The 9,588-nt window shown below is 38.1% G+C and overlaps 1 pseudogene; it reads right to left on the bottom strand.

Moving 5' to 3' along the window:
• Positions 1-7,315: 7,315 nt before the first annotated feature.
• Positions 7,316-8,211, bottom strand: LOC139176148 (olfactory receptor 4C11-like; annotated as a pseudogene).
• Between the last annotated feature and the right edge of the window lie 1,377 nt (positions 8,212-9,588).

Genomic DNA, 9,588 nt, shown 5'->3' on the forward strand with positions numbered 1-9,588 from the left:
CTAGGCCTTATATGTGAATTCTGAAAAAGTTTCCATATAAGCAATTGCATCTTTCCATCCTCATGAAGGCATAAAAATAGCTGTTAAATACCAGTGAAATACTGACCTCTTTGTCCCTCAGGCTCATATAATGGAAAAATTGCTGGGGTCATAGCTAAGTTAGTGCACACATGGCCTTGAGCACAAGAGAATCCTAAAGTACTTCTTCCTATCCATCCAAGTAGAAACCACGGCCATACACTGGTGTAACTAATCATGACCTGAGATACGGGTATAATAGAAACATGACAGAATCTGTTCTACTGGGGCTCTCATAAAATCCAAAGACACAGAAAATCATATTTGTTGTGTTTTTGGTCATCTACATTGTCTTTATGGTAGGAAATGTGCTCACTATGGTCACCATCACCACCAGCTCTTTATTAGGTTAACCTATGTACTAGTTCCTGACCCATCTCTCTTTTGTTGACACCTGCTATTCCTGTGTCACTATTTCCAAACTGATCATATATTCACTCTATGAAAACAAAATCAGCCCTTTCAATGAGTGCATGATGCAGATCTTTGGGGAACATGTCTTTGCAGGTGCTGATGTCATCCTACTTATTGTGATGGCCTATGACCCTGTGCAGCATCTGCAAGCCCTTGCACTATACGACCATCATGAATCAGTGGCTGTGTGGACTGCTAGTGGGAGTGGCATGGGTGGGAGGCTTTCTTCATTCATCCATAGAGCTCCTCTTCATCATCAGATTACCCTTCTGTGGCCCTGCTGTTATAGATCAAAAACAGTCTAGGACTACTCTTAAATATTTGGTATTTTATTAAAACCAAATTGGAGCCAGTTTCACAAGCTTGATTATTGTATATGTATTCATAAGGTTTCATCCCAGTAAAATAAATTAAAGAAATTAAAAAATATAGTGATGAAGCTTCCCTGGTAGTTCAGTGGTTAAGAATGTGACTGCTAATGCAGGGGACACTATTTGACCCCAGTCCAGGAGGATTCCACATGCTGAAGGGCAACTAAGGCTGCTTGCCATACTATGGAGCTCACACACCACAACTACTGAAGCCTAAGTGCCTAGAGCCTGTGCTCCTCAACAAGAGAAGCCATCACAGTGAGAAGCCTATATACTACCACAAAGAGTAGTCCCGGCCTGCCACAATCAGAAAAAACCCACACACAGCAATAAAGTTGCAATGTAGCAAAAATTAATAAATTAAAAATAAATGCACAAAAAAAGCAAAGATAAAACAGTGATATTCAGCAGTAATTTTTACAGCAATATAAAAAGGCGAGCACTTATATTATCTTCATTTTACAGGTGGGTAAACAAATGAAAGGAGTGCATTCCAAAACAGAAATATTGAAGAACATGTAACAGGAATCTAACTGACATCTCAGATCATGCACTTAAGTGCTGTGAGAGATGGCCAAGGCAATGATGATGGAAGGGGAGCATAACTATACTAATTAATATTTATTGATTTAGGGACTTGAAAGACTATCTATCCATTTCCCTGTCCACATACATACATACATAGGCATATATATATGTTGTGTATATATATATATATTTTTTTTTACATGTGCACACATATAAATAATATTCATACATTTAATTAGTTATATAAGGTGTATATATATATATATATTTATGTTCATTAACTATAATTCTAACAATTATATGAAAAATATAATATATATACCCCAAATATATATATATTAACTTGCAATTATTTTCTCTCATTCTAAGGGTTGTCTTTTCATTTTGTTTATGGGTTCCCTTGTGGTACAAAAACTAAAATTTAACGAGATTTCATTCATTTATTTTTGCTTTTATTTTCATTACTCTAGGAGGTGGATCCAAAAAGATCTTGCTGTGATTTATGTCAAAGAGTTTTCTGGTTATGTTTTCCTCTAAGAGTTTTATAGTGTCTGGCCTTACATTTAAGTTTTTAATCCATTTTGAGTTTATTTTCGTGTATGGTTTTAGGAAGTGTTCTAATTTCATTGTCCAGTTTTCCCAGCACTACTTATTGAGGAGACTTTTTTCTCCATTATATATTCTAGCTTACTTTGTCATAAGTTAGGGGACCATAGGTGCATGGGTGTGTCTCTGTGCTTTCTATTCTTTTTTCATTGACATCTATTTAAATGCTGAAGAGGGTGTGAAGAAAATGGAACCCTCCAACACTGTTGACAGAAAGGCAAATTTATGCAGCAGCTATGGGGAACAGTATGGAGGTGCCTTCAGTTCAGTTCAATTGCTCAGTCGTGTCCAAGTCTTTGTGACCGCATGAACCGCAGCATGCCAGGCCTCCTTGTCCATCACCAACTCCCAGAGTCCACCCAGGCCCATGTCCATTGAGTCGGTGATGCCATCTAACCATCTCATCCTTTGTCGTCCCGTTCTCCTCCTGCCCTCTATCTTTCCCAGCATCAGGGTCTTTTCAAATGAGTCAGTTCTTCACATCAGGTAGCCAAAGTATGGGAGTTTCAGCTTCAGCATCATTCTGTCCAAGGAATATTCAGGACTGATTTCCTTTAGGATGGACTGGTTGGATCTCCTTACTGTCCAAGGGACTCTCAAGAGTCTTCTCCAACACCATAGTTCAAAAACATCAATTCTTTGGTGCTCAGCTTTCTTGATAGTCCAACTCTCACATCCATACATGACTACTGGAAAAACCATAGCCTTGACTAGATGGACCTTTGTTGACAAAGTAATGGCTCCATTTTTTAATATGCTGTCTAGGTTGGTCATAACTTCCCTTCCAAGGAGTAAGAGTCTTAATTTCATGGCTACAATCACCATCTGCAGTGATTTTGGAGTCCCAAAAAATAAAGTTATCCACTGTTTCCACTGTGTCCCCATCTATTTGCTATGAAGTGATGGGACTGGATGCCATGATCTTCGTTTTTTGAATGTTGAGCTTTAAGCCAAATTTTTCACTCTCCTCTTTCACTTTCATCAAGAGGCTCTTTAGTTCTTCTTCACTTTCTGCCATAAGGGTGGTGTCATTTGCATATCTGAGGTTATTGATATTTCTCCCATCAATCTTGATTCCAGCTTGTGCTTCCTCCAGCCCAGCATTTCTCATGATGTAAGCTAAAAATAGAACTACCTTATGATCCATAAATCCCACACTTGTGCATACATTTAGGAAAAAAACAATTTAAGAAGATACACGCATCACAATATCCATACAGCACTATTTATAATAGTCACGACATGGAAGCAATATAACGTCCATCGATAGAGGAATGGATAAAGAAGTTGTGGTACAAATATACAATGGAATGTCACTCAACCATGCTGTGCTGTGCTTAGTTGCTCAGTCCTGTCTGACTCTTTTTAAACCCATTGAATGTAGCCCACCAGGCTCCACTGTCCAGGGGATTCTCTAGGCAAGAATACTGGAGTGGGTTGTCATGCCTTCCTCCAGGGGATCTTCCCAACCCAGGGATCGAATACAGGTCTCCCTCATTGCAGACAGATTCTTTACTGTCTGAGCCACCAGGGAAGCCCACTCAGTCATAAAAAGAACAAAATAAACAATTAAAAAAATGTCCTTTCAGCGTTTGTTTTGCCCAGTCAAAAAGATAGGCCTTTTCTAGATATAAGAGCAGTGGCCAGAGATTTCCTCTTTTGCTAAATGCTTAGGTATTTGCCATAGCTGTTTTTGATGTCATGGATTCTGAGGAAGTGTCAGTTATGTGATGATCTTCCTTTATTGATGTCTTACTTCATGTTCAGTGTTTCAAAAATATAAATTACAAGCACTCTACATCCATACCCAGATTGACTTATTTTATCAGGAAAAAAAAAAAAAAAAACTTGAGAAATTTGTAGATCAAATTAAGAGACAATAAGTGTACATTGTTGAATAAAAAATTTAAAAGTTTCAAAAAAAAAAAATAATAATAATGCTATTTGGATCAACATGGATGGACCTAGAGATTGCCATACTGAGTAAAGTAAGTCAAACAAAGAAAAATATCATATTATATCACTTCAAAGCAGATCAGTCCCTCAGTCATGTCCAACTCTTTGCAACCCCATGAATCGCAGCATGCCAGGCCTTCCTGTCCATCACCAACTCCCGGAGTTCACTCAGACTCACATCCATCGAGTCAGGGATGCCATCCAGCCATCTCATCCTCTGTCGTCCCCTTCTCTTCTTGCCCCCAATCCCTCCCAGCATCAGAGTCTTTTCCAATGAATTAACTCTTCACATGAAGTGGCCAAAGTACTGGAGCTTCAGCTTTAGCATCATTCCTTCCAAAGAAATCCCAGGGCTGATCTCCTTCAGAATGGACTGGTAGAGGGTACAAATAAACTTATTTATAAGCCAGAAGTAGAGTCATGGATGTAGAAAATAAATTTATGTTTACCAGGGAATAAGGAGTGGCAGGGATAATTCGGGAGCTTGGGATTTACATGTACACACTACCATATATAAACTAGATAGCTAAAAAGGACATGTTGTATAGCACAGGAAACTACTCAATACTCTGTTATGGCCTATATGGGAAAATAATCTAAACAAAAAGAGTGGCTATATGTATATACATAACAGATTCACTTTTCTATATACCTGAAACCAACAGAACATTGTAAACTGACAACGTACCAATATATTTCAAAACGTCAAAACAACACACACATACACAAAACCAATGCTTGATGGATATCTTCAGTTTGATTTTCCTTCCATTATAACTGTAACTTGTATTCTCTGAATAAAATAAAATCAAAAAATGGGCCAAAGAACTAAATAGACATTTCTCCAAAGAAGACATACAGATGGCTAACAAACACATGAAAAGATGCTCAACATCACTCATTATCAGAGAAATGCAAATCAAAACCACTATGAGGTACCATTTCACACCAGTCAGAATGGCTGCGATCCGAAAGTCTACAAATAATAAATGCTGGAGAGGGTGTGGAGAAAAGGGAATCCTCTTACACTGTTGGTGGGAATGCAAACTAGTACAGCCACTATGGAGAACAGTGTGGAGATTCCTTAAAAAACTGGAAATAGAACTGCCTTATGATCCAGCAATCCCACTGCTGGGCATACACACTGAGGAAACCAGAAGGGAAAGAGACACGTGTACCCCAATGTTCATCGCAGCACTGTTTATAATAGCCAGGACATGGAAGCAACCTAGATGTCCATCAGCAGATGAATGGATAAGAAAGCTGTGGTACGTATACACAATGGAGTATTACTCAGCCATTAAAAAGAATACATTTGAATCAGTTCTAATGAGGTGGATGAAACTGGAGCCTATTATACAGAGTGAAGTAAGCCAGAAGGAAAAACATAAATACAGTATACTAACGCATATATATGGAATTTAGAAAGATGGTAACAATAACCTGGTGTATGAGATAGCAAAAGAGACACTGATGTATGGAACAGTCTTATGGACTCTGTGGGAGAGGGAGAGGGTGGGAAGATATGGGAGACTGACATTGAAACATGTAGAATATCATGTAAGAAACGAGTTGCCAGTCCAGGTTCGATGCGCGATACTGGATGCTTGGGGCTGGTGCACTGGGACGACCCAGAGGGATGGTGTGGGGAGGGAGGAGGGAGGAGGGTTCAGGATGGGGAACACATGTATGCCTGTGGCGGATTCATTTTGATATTTGGCAAAACTAATACAATTATGTAAAGTTTAAAAATAAAATAAAATTTAAAAGAAAAAATAAATAAATAAATAAATAAATAAAATAAAATATTGCTGGCAAACACATGTGGTGGCCATTAATTAAAAACATAAATTTTAGTAAGTATATTTAAAATTCATTTATGATAATGATAGCACATACTAGATTTTATTATGTATGCAATCTTGAACCCTTATACAAGCCAATAACATAGAGATTATTTTAATTGCCATTTTATAGACAAACACTGTGGCCTAGAAGTCCATCTATCTTTCCTGAAGTTACAGGTCTATAAGGTGATAGAACAAGGATTTGGATTCATCAAGACTGAATCCAAAGCTAATGCTCTTAATCATTGTATTCTACTCCCTATTTCAAAGCTAGGAAAAAAAAAAAAAAAAAAACAGTTCGTGACCACTTCATCAATTCCTAATGTTTCCTGTGTTTTAGTTCACATTGCAGATGTTTAAATAAAGTGGATTAGAGGCATTTATTATGGATTAGAGATAAGGAAGACGTATGAAACTGTTTTGAAACCTTCCTTCTTATTTCTCAGCAGAACAATCTTGAGGATGGGTTTACTCCGGGAACTTCAGAGAATTGCTATTTGTTCTGAATTTGCTATTTGTGTGTTTTTGAAAGACATATTCAACTTTATAATATATTTGAGACATAAATGAGTTAGAAAAAAAGCACTGGAAACATATCAGGAATTCTACTTCTTCCTGAGAGAAATGAAAGTATACTTAGAATTCAGAGTTTCTCCTTTGGGTGAATCACTTTTGAGGGCAGATGACTATTCACAATTATACACTCTGTTTATATTAATAGCATCTTCCAAAAATCATTTAAAATTACACCATTTCCCCTATTTAATTTGGCTGCAATTACTTCTGAACCACATAAAAACTTTTAAGTTTTCTTTCCCTGTATAACATATTATTCTATTATCTAAACTTTATGTTTTCATCTGCATGTGAGCTTATTTTCTTTTCTGTTTTATCTCTTACATTTGTTCATCCATTCAATCATCTGAAGTACAAATAACCACAAACCCCTGTATAGTAAGTGTATGTGTCTTTGCCTGTTTGTGTACTGGAATGAGGGATATTTAGACTAGATGAGCCTGTAACAAAATTATGGCACTTCTCTTCTCTTTTATACATATGGGCCTCTTAACGCATCACATGAAACTTTTGAGACACCAGTTTAGACACCGAACTTTGCAATGTCCCAAAAGGTACAAATATATTAAAATTAAAAAAAAAAAAACCCTTCATGTTTATTTTTACTCTGTTGGTGATGTACAGGGAAGCCTGGTGCCTTGCAGTCCATGGGGTTGCAAAGAGTTGGACACAACTGAGCGACTTAACTGAACTGAACCGATTGAAAAATAAACGTTGACAGGGGATCATGATTAGAATTGGCACGTTTGGTCCATGAAAGAATGAGAAGCCTTGGCATTCATCTTGCCTGTGAATTAAAAAATAATAATAATAATAAAGCAAAGCATACTTTGATTTTAATTATGCTACTCCCACAAGAGTCAAACATTGTCATATATAATAATTTGTACAGATTCACTAAAACCATGACTCAATAAACAGTCAATCCAGCCCCACAACTCATCTTTTGCTTTTTGAGATAATTCTGACATGTCTTAACTTTCTCATGGCATTTTTCACTCCTGTATTCCTCAGTGTGTAGATGAGTGGATTGAGGAAGGGTGTTCCAATCGTGTAAAATACTTCCACAATCTTGTTCATGGGGAATGTGGCTGGGGGCCGAGTATATATAAATATAAACGGACAAAGAAGTGCAAGTGGAGAGGGACTTTTTCCTCCCTTCTGCACTGTGAATGCAAAATAACAATGTAAGAGATCATCAGAATTCTAAAACTGCTTGCACAAATTGCCCCGCTATTAATCACCACCAGTAAGTTCATCACATAAATATCCATGCAGGCAAGTTTCAACAGTGGCTACATATCATAGCAATGGTGATCAATCAAATTGGATCTGCAGAAGGACAATCTAAAGGCCAGAATAATCTGAGCCATAGAATGTGTAAAAGACCCTATTCATGCAAGAACAATCAGGATGATGCAGACTTGCTGCCTTATGATGGTTGCATAATTCAAGGGCTTACAGATGGCCACATACCAATCCATGGCCATAAGGACCAGGACAAAGATCTCCATGCATCCAAATAAATGCAGTGCAAAGATCTGAGTCAGGCACTCATTGTAAGACATGCTTTTCTTTGCATACAGGGCATCCATGATTAATCTGGGGCTATTGAAGTTGGAAAGCAGGTATCAACCAAAGAAAAATGAAATAGGAAGAAGTACATGGGGCTCCCAAGTGTCTGGCAGAATTTTTATGGTCATAATAATAAGCAAATTACCCATCAACATTCCTGCAGAGAAAATGAAGAAGATTACAAATACCATTTTCTGTCTCTTAGGATCTTGAATCAATCCTAACAATATGAACTCGATTACATTGTTATTTTGCTGCATTGATTCATGTGAAGAGGGCAAAGCTCTGCTGAGAAAATATCTGCAGGAGAAAAGAAGAAAGAAAATGGCATGAATGCTACATGTGTGATAAGTCAATTTAGTCATGTCCCACTCTGTGATCCCATGGACTGTAGTCGCCAGGGCCCTCTGTCCATGGAATACTCCAGGCAGGAATACTGGAATGGCTTGCTATTTCCTTCTCCAGGGGATCTTCCTGACACAGGGACTAAACCAGTGTCTGTCTCCTGCTTTGGCAGGTGGCTCTTTACCACTAGAGCGATAGAGCCCTAATAGGTGCACATGATCATGGGACTGCCACCTTCCAATGCATACCCATTATCTGCAGTGCAATGTTTTATCTGAATTAAATGGAATTCATAATACTCACTCAACCTGTTTCTTAAAGTCATCTGAAAATAATATTAAAAGAAATTAAAATAATAAAAAAGTAAATAATTCTTCAAATGCCATGAATATTAGTTTGAGTTACTTTGCAAGAGTGAATAACTTTTTCACTGTAGCTTATCTTCAATTTCTATCAAGGACATATTGATATTTAGTACAGTTCAGTTAAGTTCAGTTGCTCAGTCGTGTCTGACACAGTGAACCCATGAATTGCAGCACACCAGGCCTCCCTGTCCATCACCAACTCCCAGAGTTCACCCAGACTCATGTCCATCGAGTCAGTGATGCCAACCAGCCATCTCATCCTCTGTCATCCTCCTACCCTCAATCCCTCCCAGCATCAGAGTCTTTTCCAATGAGTCAACTCTTCACATCAGGTGGCCAAAAAATTGGAGTTTCAGCTTCAGCATCAGTCATTCCAAAGAACATCCAGGACTGATCTCCTTTAGAATGGACTGGTTGGATCTCTTTACAGTCCAAGGGACACTCAAGAGTCTTCTCCAACACCACAGTTCAAAAGCATCAATTCTTCGGCGCTCAGCTTTCTTCACAGTCCAACTCTCACATCCATACATGACCACTGGAAAAAGCATAGCCTTGACTAGATGGACTATTGTTGGCAAAGCAATCTGTCTGCTTTTTAATATGCTATCTAGGTTGGTCATAACTCCTACCAAGGAGTAAGCATCTTTTAATTTCATGGCTGCAATCACCAACTACAGTGAATTGGAGCCCCAAAAAATAAACTCTGACACTCTTTCCAATGTTTAGCCATCTATTTCCCATGAAGTGATGGGACCAGATGCCATGATCTTCGTTTTCTGAATGTTGAGCTTTAAGCCAACTTTTTCACCCTCCTCTTTCACTTTCATCAAGAGGCTTTTTAGTTCTCTTAACTTTCTGACATAAGGGTGGTGCCATCTGCATATAGGAGGTTACTGATATTTCTCTCAGCAATCTTGATTCCAGCTT

The sequence above is a fragment of the Bos indicus genome, chromosome 15 (assembly GCF_029378745.1).
Source record: "Bos indicus isolate NIAB-ARS_2022 breed Sahiwal x Tharparkar chromosome 15, NIAB-ARS_B.indTharparkar_mat_pri_1.0, whole genome shotgun sequence".
In the NCBI taxonomy this organism is placed as follows: Eukaryota; Metazoa; Chordata; class Mammalia; order Artiodactyla; family Bovidae; genus Bos; species Bos indicus.